Raw genomic sequence first — 12,520 nt, 5'->3', positions numbered from 1 at the left:
CTTCAGTTTTTTGTAATTCAATTGTCTGTATCCAGTGCAAATCAAAGACGACTGTTTTTATCTGCTCTGTTTTCTAATGGGCTTCGTGTTTAGCCCACTGCACTGTACTGTAAATGTTGTTGAAAGGAAATGCTATAAGAGCCTCAGCAGGAGTTTTCTTGATTCTCCTTGGTGCCTCGCTGCCAAGTGGACCTCAAGAAGAGGCCCCTGGATGTACTTCAACTTGTGTTGGGGCAGAAATCAGAGAACCAAGTGCGGTGTCTCTTTCCCATCGTGCAAGTGGGAGATGGAAGACTGATTGGAGCACGAGACTCAGTGAAGGAGGAAAGGAGATGCAGACACGCTTGGCATGAACCGGCTGGTTGCCTACTCTCTGGTGGGTGTGTCCACCCAAGGCCTAGGCCAGCCCGGGAGCAGGGTGGCCACGAGCAGCCCAGCGGGAGGGTCCGAGTCTCTGAGTCCTACTAACAGTGTGGCAGGCCAAATCCCTCGGCAGCCTGGCAGTGGAGAGGGCCCCATCTCTCTGGGGGCAGGACACCTTCCTGTGCCAGCAGCTGTCCTGACCCTGCATTGTTCTCTGCCCAGCCTTTCTCTGTTTCTTTTGAGAAGGGCTTGGCCACCAGCAGGAAGCTCCACCAGCAGCCCCGGGCTCTGTGAGTCCTGGCCTGCCTCCTCGCCCAAGAGGCCTCTTGGCTGGCTCTTCCTAAGCTTGGAGAGACAAATGGGAGTCAGTTACCTTCTGGCAACCTATTTTAATAAAACACAAGCTTTTTATTCCATAGGTCTTACTGTCCTTTTTTTTTTTCCCACATTGTAAGAATGTCGTGAGGATGAAAAAGTGTGCATGGCCTATCTAAGCAGAGGGATTCCGAAAGTATAGAATGATGACGTTGTTTTCCGTGTGTTTGTTCCCTGGGAAAGCACTGAAAAATGATGCCCCTTCTCTCTCCGTGCCTTGCATTATGGTCACTTGGTAACTTGAACCAGCAGATGTTGGGGCAAGTCCTGCTCCTTGCCTGGACCGCCATTAGTGCTGACGAGTGACTTCCAACCCAGGGGGCTGTTGACTTCCTCCACCCCTCATTGCCACTGATTCACCCACATCTTGTCATCCTGTCACCCCAAATGCTCTCCTCCAAACCTGTTTGGTTTTACCATACTCCTTCCCAGTTATACTTCAAATTGTTGAACATACGTACAGTATCCGCTGTACAAAGATGAACAATAATCATTTTCTTAAGTAGGTTCCATGCCCAGCGTGGAGCCCAACTCAGGGCCTGAACTCACGACCCTGAGATCAAGGCCTGAGCTGAGATCAACAGTCAGACACTTCACTGACTGAGCGACCCCAGGCACCTCCAACAATAATCATGTTTAAATGAACTTAAGATCTACTAAAAAAAATTAACAATAATTCCTCAATATTCTCTTATATTGAGGTAGTTTTGAAATTTCCAAGATCGCCTGAACAATGTCTTTTGGCGGTGAGTTTTTTTAAAGTGGGAGCCAAGCAATATCCCTACCGGGCCTCTGACTGACTCGTCTCTCAGTCTCTTTTCACCTGTGACAACCCCTCTGCTCCTTCCTGCACACCAGCTATTAGGTAAACCTGCTCACTCGTCCTGGAAATTTCCTCACATGCAACTGCTGGAACCCTCTTGGTCTCACGTCACACATTTCTCCATCCTGTGCATTTCCTGTAAACCAGTTCTTTGGTGGAGAGACGTGACGAGACCCGGGTTCCTCCATGCTGGGCATTGGGAACTGAGCCCCTTGTAGGTCTCTCGAGCTCACTCACGCTCTCTTTCTACTTAAAGAGTAGTGTATATATTTGCACCTTATAAAGTTGGAAGGGCTATACCAATGAGAGTTGTGAGTAGAAGAGAACGTTGGATGGCTCGGAATCTGGTTAACGCGTCAGGCTAAGAGGAGGCCTAGGCCAGCCCGGGAGCAGGGTGGCCAGAAGAGTTTGCTGGCCCATAGAAGAGTTTGCTGGCAAGAGTTTGTGCTCTAGGGAGAACGGACAAGAGAGCCAATGGCGTGTGAATATCCATTATGGAAAAGCCATTGAACTCTGCGTTCTGTCTGGAGCTAGAGAGGGTAGACAATAAAGGGTCCTGCAAAGCTGAGGAAGACTCAGATCCCCGGCTGAGCAGTGTGACTCTCCCCAGGCTCCTCTCAGATCGGAGTGGATAATAGGAATTACCCCACTTCCTAGAGCTCCCGGGTTTTGTTGACTCTACAACTGTCCAGAGTAAGCCCAGGGCCTCAGGAACAGAAACATATGCCGAGTTCTTGTTTCCCAGTCTCTTAAAACCTCAGCTCATGTTTAATAAACATAAAAATCTCATGTTTCTCCTGGGGCCTTTTCTACTCCACTTGGGAAAAATCAATCTTTTCTCATATACTTTCTGACTAAAAAGATTTTGTAAATCTTTACTTTCTGTAGATCATGTAATAAAAATGATAGGCATGCTTTGTTTGTGTTATGCTTTTCTTCCCCCTCCAAATACGTACTTATAACACCAGATGGGCTTCTTTAGTTTACATGTGCGGCTCTAAAAGTTCTGCTGTGAATGATTTAAGTCTTAGGAGAGTGGAGTTTCTACTAGATTTCATGCCAATATGAGAGGCTGCATACCTGGGTCGACTGAGCCAAAGACTGGAGGCCAATGTTTTCTTCCTTGGGCAGCCTATTTTCTATATTTGCATTTTGCAAACATTTAGTCTAGACTCAGTCGCATATTTTTTCTTTCTTTTCGTAGGATTGTTTGATTCAGTTATTTTTGTAGGATTGATTCTTTTCGTAGGATGTTCTTTCATTCATTCATTGAACACATATTCACTGAATTATCCTCCTGTTTTCCTCCTGTGCTGGGCATTGTATGGAGTAATGAGGTTTTACCTGCAGAACACGAGCTACCCCTGCTCCTGCACTCTGCACAGCACCGAGCAGGAAAAAAAGGCAGGGAAGGAAATCCTTGTTGAGAATCTATCCGGGCAAGCGCTGTGATCGAAGCAGGCACAGAGAGAGAAAAGCAAAGAAAATACTGCTCTTCACACCTTCTTCGCTCTCTGCTCACTGATCTCGTTGGAAAGTGATACTAGCAGACAGAATTCAGGCAGTTTTCATTTCTGAAATCTGTGGTTGGGGCGCCTGGGTGGCTCAGTGGGTTAAAGCCTCTGCCTTCGGCTCAGGTCATGACCCCAGGGTCCTGGGATGGAGCCCCGCATCGGGCTCTCTGCTCAGCGGGGAGCCTGCTTCTCCTCTGTCTCTGCCTGGTGCTCTGCCTACTTGTGATCTCTGTCTGTCAAATAAAAAAAAAAAAAAAAATCTTTGAAATCTGTGGTCACCACATACATTCTTATAAGTGATTCCATTTTGGAATTCGGATCTGTTGACTGTGTGCTATGGCCAGAGGAGCAGTCATTTTTTGGAGGGTCCCAGACAGAGGGAGCAGAGGCCAAGCCCAGTGGATATAAGATGACACCACCCAGAGCGTGACCAACACGCTCACCTCGGGCTCATCTGTAACGCACTCCAGTGGCCCTGAATCAATGGCAGAACGATGCCCGTTGGTCATGAAAACAGATGGAATAACCAAGCTTCAGCCCATCGTTTCTCAACAACCACAGGAAACCTCACACTTCAAAGAATTTAAGATTAGAAATATGTGAGTATGTGGCAAAGAGATTATCACTTGAACACTCATCGCACAAACAGCAGTAGGCTACGCTTTGCACACCGTTCATTGAAGTAAGACTTTCAGGCTCTTTGTTTAAGTAAAAGCTCCCTCCAAATCATTATTCCACATGCCAGTGTAAGAAAAGGGAAATTTAGTGACTCCCTTCTGGCCTAAAAATGCAAAGACGTGTGCATTTATTGCTTCTGGAGAAAAGAAAGGAATTTCAATTTTGTTCGCACAACAAAACGTATTTAAAGTCAACCAGCTAGAATGAGACCTTTTTCAAAGAGGGTTACTTTCCCAGGTGTTTCGCTTACAATGTTTTTACTGTAAACAGTGCCATTTGCTTTCTCTGTAAAGCTGAAGGAAAATGCAACATTATCTGTCTTATTGACACGTGTTTCTTTTACCGACACTGACAAAGGCCGGTGGATTTTGGGACCAGAAACTGGTTATCACAGAGAAGAGACAGGCCCAAGGAGTCCAAAACACACAGCATGGAAAAGGCAAAATGCAGAAGACACATGGAACATGGGACACACTATTTCATACCAGTAGTGCAAGATGATGATTTCTGAAATCTCAGAAACACGGTGTTATTCTTTTTTGAACTTCTGCAATATTTTAAAATTTAACATGGAGAATAGAGCATGGAAATATGAATGAGGATCTCAGGTCTCAGCCTGATCACAGAATCCATTAATGATGTGGGTGAATCCATCAATAAAAAAATAAAATTTGGATTTTCTTGTGTGCTCATAATTCTCTCCCACCATATAAAGCCCTAATTAGGTATTTTTATGCTTTGGTGATGTACACAATAAATTCATGTTTTCCTGAAGTTTGATTTGTCTTTTTATTGTGGAAAGCCTTGCTTGCTTGGTTTCATATATTTGTCAGGGGGCCCTCTAGTGGCAGAGCGAGCACACTGTGTCATCCTGCGCCTCCTTAATGATTGACAAACCACAGGACTGTCTGCATTTCTAACGGATCAAACCTCCACCTAGTTGCAGAGAAACTTTCAGTTCTCAAGATCTTACTATCTTATTCTGGCTAAAATTCTGGTTTGGAGCCAATCTTGAAATTTAAGAATAACAGCATGTGAAAAGGTAGAATATTGTTAAGAACAAAACAAAAATGATTGTTGCTCTCAGAGTAATAACAGTGTATATTGGACTCTATAAAACACAGAGCACATTTCACTGTGTTCATCAAGTGTATGACTTGCAATCAGTAAGGCCAGAAAAGCTGGAGGACCTGCACTTGGCCAGCGAACTGAGAATTGTCCCTAGCCCGTGTTTTGGGTAGGACAAGGACCACACCTGTGGAACAAGGCATGTGAACGAACACTAAGCATAATAGAGACCCTCGGACTTCACAGAATGTCTAGGGCGTGTGAGCAGAAAGGGTACAGGTTGCGTGTGTTCTTCAGCATCTGTCATAAGGTTATATAAGAACCGAAAGGTCTTACCCACTAGCCTCTGTTTCGATGTAATTGCTCTTGGTGTAGTAATCAATAAAGATATTTCTCTCCAGAGACCGAACTTTCCCCTTGATTGAACAGCAGCCACCAGAGTGTGAGGAAAGCATTTAAGCTTTGTCGACAAACCAATTTAACACAATTAACTGGTAGGTTTTGTTTTTTTTAAAGTGACAAGAGTGTTTTAGTCAAGCAGCCAAGTTTATTTTTTAACAGAATTTCACCAGCTATTGATTTCAATTTCATACGGTATCAATACACCAGTTCATCTGAAATATCACGTTGCTCAAGTGTATAAACAGTGTTACAGAGTAAATAAAAAGCTAGGAAAAGGTACGGCAACTTAAATGTCGGGGGTTAAAGAAATCACTATTTTATCAGGCAACATGAGTTTCTAGAACTGTTCTTCATTTTAATTTAGGTCACCCCTCACAGCAAAAGGACAAGAGGTTGCTCCGCGGCAGCTGATTTAAAGTTAGGTGCATTTCCATTTTTATGTGACTACGGAAAAATTCTATGACTAGTGGATCTTTGGGGTGCTGATACTTTGCATTGAATCGGGCAAAACCCTGCCGTTTCTTTGTAGATCTTGTCATCTGAGTAAGCCCCGTTTGCAGAGCTCTTTCCTCAATGCTGACACATGCTCTCTCCGACGGTTGTTCACTCCATGGGCAGAGGCTGGGCTCCCACGCTGCTGGGGAGGCTTAGAAAGAGGGTAACTAGGGCCAGTGGGTGAATTCCAGACTGGTAAAGAGAGCAAATGCTAGAAATCGATGCTGAATGTTCACAGTATAACCCAGGCGCCAGAGAGGAAGGAAGCCCCTAGCACAGAGCGGCCACATTTTGCTTTCATTTGAACTTTTTATTGAAGTATAACAATGTATCCAAGAAAGGGCATAAATCATAAAGGTGCAGCTCATTGTGTTTCAGCAACATAAACTCTTTTTTTTTTTTAAGATTTTATTTATTTATTTGACAGAGAGAGATCACAAGTAGGCAGGGAAGCAGGCAGAGAGAGAGGAGGAAGCAGGCTCCCTGCTGAGCAGAGAGCCCGATTCGGGACACGATCCCAGGACCCTGAGATCATGACCTGAGCCGAAGGCAACGGCTTAACCCACTGAGCCACCCAGGCGCCCAGCAACATAAACTCTTTCAAAAAGAATCCTGATGGAGGGCACACCTGGGTGGCTCAGTGGGTTAAAGCCTCTGCCTGCAGCTCAGGTCATGATCTCAGGGTCCTGAGATGGAGCCCAGCATAGGGCTCTCTGCTCAACAGGAAGCCTGCTTCCACCTCTCTCCCTGCCTGTCTCTCTGACTACTTCTGATATCTGTCTATCAAATAAATAAGTAAAATATTAAAAAAAAAAGAATCCTAATGACATCATAGAAGTCTCCTTTCTATCCCTCCCAGTCATGACTCACCCAAAGTAACCACCATTTTAATTTCTCTTACCATAGGCTGTTTTGGTGTGTTGTTTAAACTGGACACGAGTACGGTATGTGTTCATTCTTGGCTTGTCCAACATTATGCCTGTAGATTCAATTTATTTATCCATCCTATAGTTGATAGACACTTGTTTCTGGTGTGAGGCTATTACAAATAATGCTTTTATGAATATTTTTGTATGTATAAATATTTTTGAACATATATTTTGTATGCACTTATTTTGAGTACAAACCTAGGACTGGAATTGCAGACTGATGGAGTAGGCATATATTCAACTTTAATGGATGCTGACTTCCAAGGTACCAATTTCATTTCCTTTGGGTATCCAAGCATACCCAGAAGAGGGGTTGCTCAATTATATGGTAGTTCTATTTTTAGATTTTTGAGGAACTTCCATCCTGTTTTCCAGAGTGACTGTCCAACAGTCACCACCAACAGTGCACCTGGGTTTTCTTTCCTCCATATCCTCACTAACACTTTGTATCTCTTCTCTCTTTGATAATGGCCGTTCTAATAGGCGTGAGGTATCTCATTGAGGTTTTGTTTTGTATTTCCATGAAGAGTAATGATGTTGAGCACCACTGTCATGCACTATTGGCTGTTGGTTAGCCATCTTTGGAAAATGTCTATTCAGGTTCCTTTGTCCATCTTTTAGTCAGACTCTTTGGGGTTTTGGGAGGACACAGATTGGTTTGATTTGGTTTGGTTTTGCCATTGAGTTTTATGAGTTCCATATATAATTTGTCTATTAACCCCTAATTAGAAATATGATTTGCAAAGATCTTCTTCCAATCTGTAGGTTGCCTTTTCATTTTGTTAATGGCTTCCTTTGTGGTGCAAAAGCTTTTTAGTTTGATGTTGTCCCATTCGTTCATTTCTGCTTTTCTTGCTTTTTGTGTCATATCCAAAAACTCATCACCATGACCCATGCCAAGCAACTTACTGCCTATACTTTCTTCTAGGGGTTTTACAGTTTCAGGTCTTTAAGTTTTTAATCTATTTTGAGTTGGTTTGCTTATGGCATAAGAATCCAACTTCATTCTTTCGCAGGTGGATATCCAGTTTCCCAGCACCATTTACTGAAAAGACTGTCCTTGCCTCATCCTATATTCTCGACATCCTTGTCCAAATTACTTGATCATTTACACTTGGACTTATTTCTGGACTCTTTCTTCCGGTCCATTGGTCTATTTGTTTTTATGACAGGACCACACTGTTTGGATGACTATGTTTTATAATATAATTTGAGATCAGGAAGTGTGATATCTCTAACTCCGTTCTTCTTTTTTAAATACTTTGGCTATTTAGGGTCTTTGACCAGTTTTGAAAAATTCTCAGCCAGTACCTTTTCTAATGTTGCTTTTTCCTCATTCTTTCTTTCCTCTCCTCTGCGAAATCACACACACACATGTATTAGATTTTGTCTTTGTGTACTGTATGTGGTTTATGGCCTTTTCGATATTTACCAGGTTTTTTTTCTCTGTGCTTTAATCTGGATACTTCTTACTGTTCTTTCTTCCAATATACTAATTTTCTCTTCTGTTCTTTCTGACATGCTAGTAAACCCAACCACTGGACTCAATTTTAGTTATCTCCTCTTTGTTCTACATGTTTCTACTTGGTTCCTCTTTACAAATTCCAGTTTCCTGGTGAAATACCCCATCTCTTTATTCCATTCTCTCAAAAGTTTTAATCATAATTACTATTAAAGTCTCATCTAATCACCCAATGTACTAAAAATATGTTATGTGACTAACCAGTTTTAGCCCATTTTAGGCAAACTTCTCTTTTAAACTGAATTAACCTGAGAGCAGTTTTATCTGAAATTTGTATAAACCTGCATGATTAGAGACATAACTGTGGTATCTATACAAATAAAAAAAAGAATTGTCTCATATCTAGTCTAGAATCTTTAAGTGTAATATTGAAAATAAAATATCAAACACGTGTTTTTCAGTATTTTTTAAATTCAAGCTTGGCAATATGGTCACATAAGAATTAAATTACTGAGTTATATGTTAAGTGGGAGAAATTGATCAAATCATTTGCACTATAGGAGGGAAAACTGTTGGGCTTAATTAGTAGAAGTAAAATAAATTACTTTAGGGAATTTACAGAAGATTAAACAGGTTGACATGATCTCTTACAGGAACAATCTAAATCAGGAAGAGATCAGCAGAATAATAATAAAAACTAAAATCCAGTGGGCACCCATTGTCTGCCAACTATAATTCCAAGGGCTTTGTACATTTTCTCATTCAATTTTCAGGACAACCCTATGAGATAGGTACTTATGCAGATGGGGCATATAAGCACAGAGAGGTTAAGCAACTGGCCAAAGATTACACAGCCAGTAAATGGCAGAGACAGGAAGCAGACTCAGGAAATCTGGCTCCAAAGTCAGTCAGCAGTATTGCAAAAAGGTGAATGTCTTACATGTTTTAGACCATAGGAGCAACGGAAACCAAAAAGATGTTTGGAACTTAATCAATAGAGCATACAGGCCTACTGAACCCTGAAATGAGGGTTCATATTTCTAGTTGCCTTGGCAATGAACCAGTTTGATGACTACGAAGGGAAAAAAATGCAAATTACTTACTTACTTAATAGTTAAATCAGCAGAGAAACAGGGGGTGTAGATGGCGTTGAAGGCAAGATATGTGGAGGCATTTGGGGAAGATTGTGCCGTGAATGTGGTCTGTTGTTTCTCCCACTGATTTGATCAACAAAGAGCCAGTAAATCAAAAAGTAAAAACTGGGGCATTTGGGTGGCTCAGTCAGTAAAGCATCAGACTCTCAGTTTGGGCTCCAGTCGTGATGTCAGGGTCGTGAGATCAAGCCTTGTATCAGGCTTCAGGCTGGGTGTGGAGATTGCTTGAGATTCTCTCTCTTCCAATGCTCCACCCCCTCTGCTTTCTCTCGCTCTAAAAAAAGAGAGAGACAGAGAGAAAGAAAAAAGACAAAAAGTAAAAATCTATAGTGTCTTATTTTTTTCTACATATCATTGCTGGAAGGATAATTGAAAAACTTATCCCGCAAACAGCCTGTGCCAACTGGAGGTGGGAGCCGTGAGCTCGCAGCTTGGGATGCCTTTCCCACAGACGGCTGTGTGCTCTTGCTACCAACTGGCAAATATTTTCTGAAAAGAAGCTGATTCTTTAAACATATATTTTGTCTTAAGAAATGCCTCTTATATTTCAGTTGAGGGGTTAATGTTTCTAAAAACATTATTGATAAGAAAGGGGGGGATACAGATATATATCTACTTGACTGCATTTAAAAAAATAAAAGGATTGACTTTTTAAAAAATTAAATGATTACCAGTGGCAAGAAGAGAAATCGGGTGAAGAAGACAGAAACAAAACTTGACTTTTCTCAGTGAACTGAGTTGGTATATTTGGTTCTGGAATCATGTAAGTGTTTTCCATGATTACATAACAAAATAAACTAATAGAAAAGCAATCCCTAAATATTGAAAGCAAAATCAAATAAATGAACTTGAGTGTGTATCTGGTTGATTTTCATAATCACATCAAGAAAAACCACTCCAAGTGATTTTATAACAGTTAATTGATTCATATCCCAGTGGGATAACCCTAAGAACATAAAGAACTTAAAACAAAACAAAATAAAACAAAACAAAACAAAACAAAATAAAACTAACGAAAACAGAAAATCATGTAGGGGCTCCTGGGTGGCTCAGTCAGTTAAGCACCTGCCTTTGACTCAAGTCATGATCCCAGAGTCCTGGGATCAAGCCCCAAATCAGGCTCCCTGCTCAGTGGGGAGTCTGCTTGAGATTCTCTCTCTCCTTCTCCCTCTGCCCCACCTCACCTCACTCTCTCTCAATAAAAAAATAATAATAAATAAATCTTTATTTTTAAAAAATAACAATCTTTTTAAAAAACATGAAAACTATTTCGGTGTTCTCCTGTTATGGGTAATGGTGATGTTGTCATTTGGAAGGAGGCGTGTGAGCACGGCGGAATAAAGTGGAGGAAAACTTGGCTTGGTGTCATCAACAACCGAGAGTTGGGGCATGGAGGAAAAATATGTATACACAGACACATAATTAAAGAGATTGAGTAAAATCCTAAAATTCTGAATTTAAATTGGGAGTTCCAAGGTGAACTCATCTTCCATTTTATCTTTTTAAAAAAGATTTTTTCAAATCAGTTTTTAAAAGGTCAAGAAAAGGGGCATCTGGGTGGGTCAATGGGTTAAAGCCTCTGCCTTCAGCTCAGGTCATGATCCCACAGTGCTGGGATTGAGCCCCGTATTGGGCTCTCTGCTCCACAGGGAGCCTGCTTCCCCTTCTCTCTCTGTCTGCCTCTCTGCCTACTTGTGATCTCTGTCAAATAAATAAATAAAATCAGTTGTGATGAGTACCCCTATAACCCAGATTGTGACCTCATGATGCCATTTTCAACCAAAAAGAAACAAGGCTCCTTGGAGCAATGGTTGATTCTAGGTAAAACAAGAAGCTAGAACCTCTTGTCAGACCAAAAAGCAAGGAAATTGTCAGAGGCTACTAGAGTCATGTCAAAAAAATTAAGGAGCCATGGACCTAAAGATGTTCCCACTGGTTGCCAAGAGAATGATGTGATGAGCGTGAGTAAACAATAGGTATATGTCACTGCACCGAAATACTTTACATACGGTTTTAGCTACGAGCCCAAAATGATACTAAGAAACAAGGCAAAAATTTCCTTGTTTACCTTGGAGGATGCTAAATTCATTACTTTGAAAACGGACATATAAATGGAAACATCAATCATTTATCTTGCCTTTCCTATATGAACTGTAACTTGGGGGTAATTAACAGTTACTAAAGAGGCAAGTAATAGAAACAAAGAACTAAAGATCTCTTTACAGAAACAGCCCAGCTGAAATACGAAAAAGGAATGATATAATTAGAATACTATTATTTTCAAACCCTAATGAATTAAAGGATCAAGGCAGTGATTTTCAATGACTACCAACACCCCCAAAAGAGAGACAATCAGATATCTGGACATTAAAGTCTAGAAATACACGACCTCCCCTCACATTGCTGTGTAAAATCCTCGAGCAGCAGGTTTGACAAACAGCTTCCTAGGCCTCCTGCTGGCAAGAAGTCAGATTTCAGTTCCCCCTAGCAGATTTTTATCACTGTTTCCCAAACTTGTGTGCAGCTGAGTCAACAGAAGATTTTTTTTTTTTTTAATACAGAGCCCTGAGAATATGATCTTAGAGTCTTCAGTTAAGTAACTGATTTTTATAAACTTCCATGGGTATTCCAGGTGCTCAGACAAGTATGAGAACCCCTGCTTTGTGTCACTGATTGTCCCCAAAACCTCACCTGCTATCCTTCGTGGAGCAGGCTGAAGGCAGGTAAAGCCTTGGGATTTTTGGAGAATCCATCAGAAGGCTAACCTCCTCAATCCTTCCTTCAACTCATTGCGGGCACCTTAAATTCCACCATCAACACCTCAAGCGTTTCGTTTTCTGCTGTCAAAATAATGAAGTTAAAGACAGGAACAGAAATACATGGCCAGGGTGGTGTCATTTTTCACTCTCAGCCCACTACCGCATGACTACTTGATCACCAGCCCCTTTCCCACTGCAATCAGATGGACCTCAAATCCCTCCCACCTCAGTGCACAGGCAGTCCCTACCAGTTAATTACTGTTGACACACAAATCAGAAACAATTTGTCATTCCAGGCTCCAGGTGTGACTGTTAGCCCTCAAGCACTTTAAGTAGACAGAAAAATAGAATTTGCTTGCATCTACTGCCTAACATGCCTGAGGGTCTAAGAGTAGAGACGATGACATAGGAGAAATCCTGAACGCTTCCCGGGGCTCATGGCGGAGGAAATGCTCGCTTCTTCGAGAGCATCTACAGAACTGAGGGTGCCCAGCTCCC

Source organism: Mustela lutreola, chromosome 4 (genome assembly GCF_030435805.1).
Source record: "Mustela lutreola isolate mMusLut2 chromosome 4, mMusLut2.pri, whole genome shotgun sequence".
In the NCBI taxonomy this organism is placed as follows: Eukaryota; Metazoa; Chordata; class Mammalia; order Carnivora; family Mustelidae; genus Mustela; species Mustela lutreola.
The sequence above is the reverse complement of the archived record's forward strand: the minus strand, read 5'-3'. Positions refer to the sequence as shown.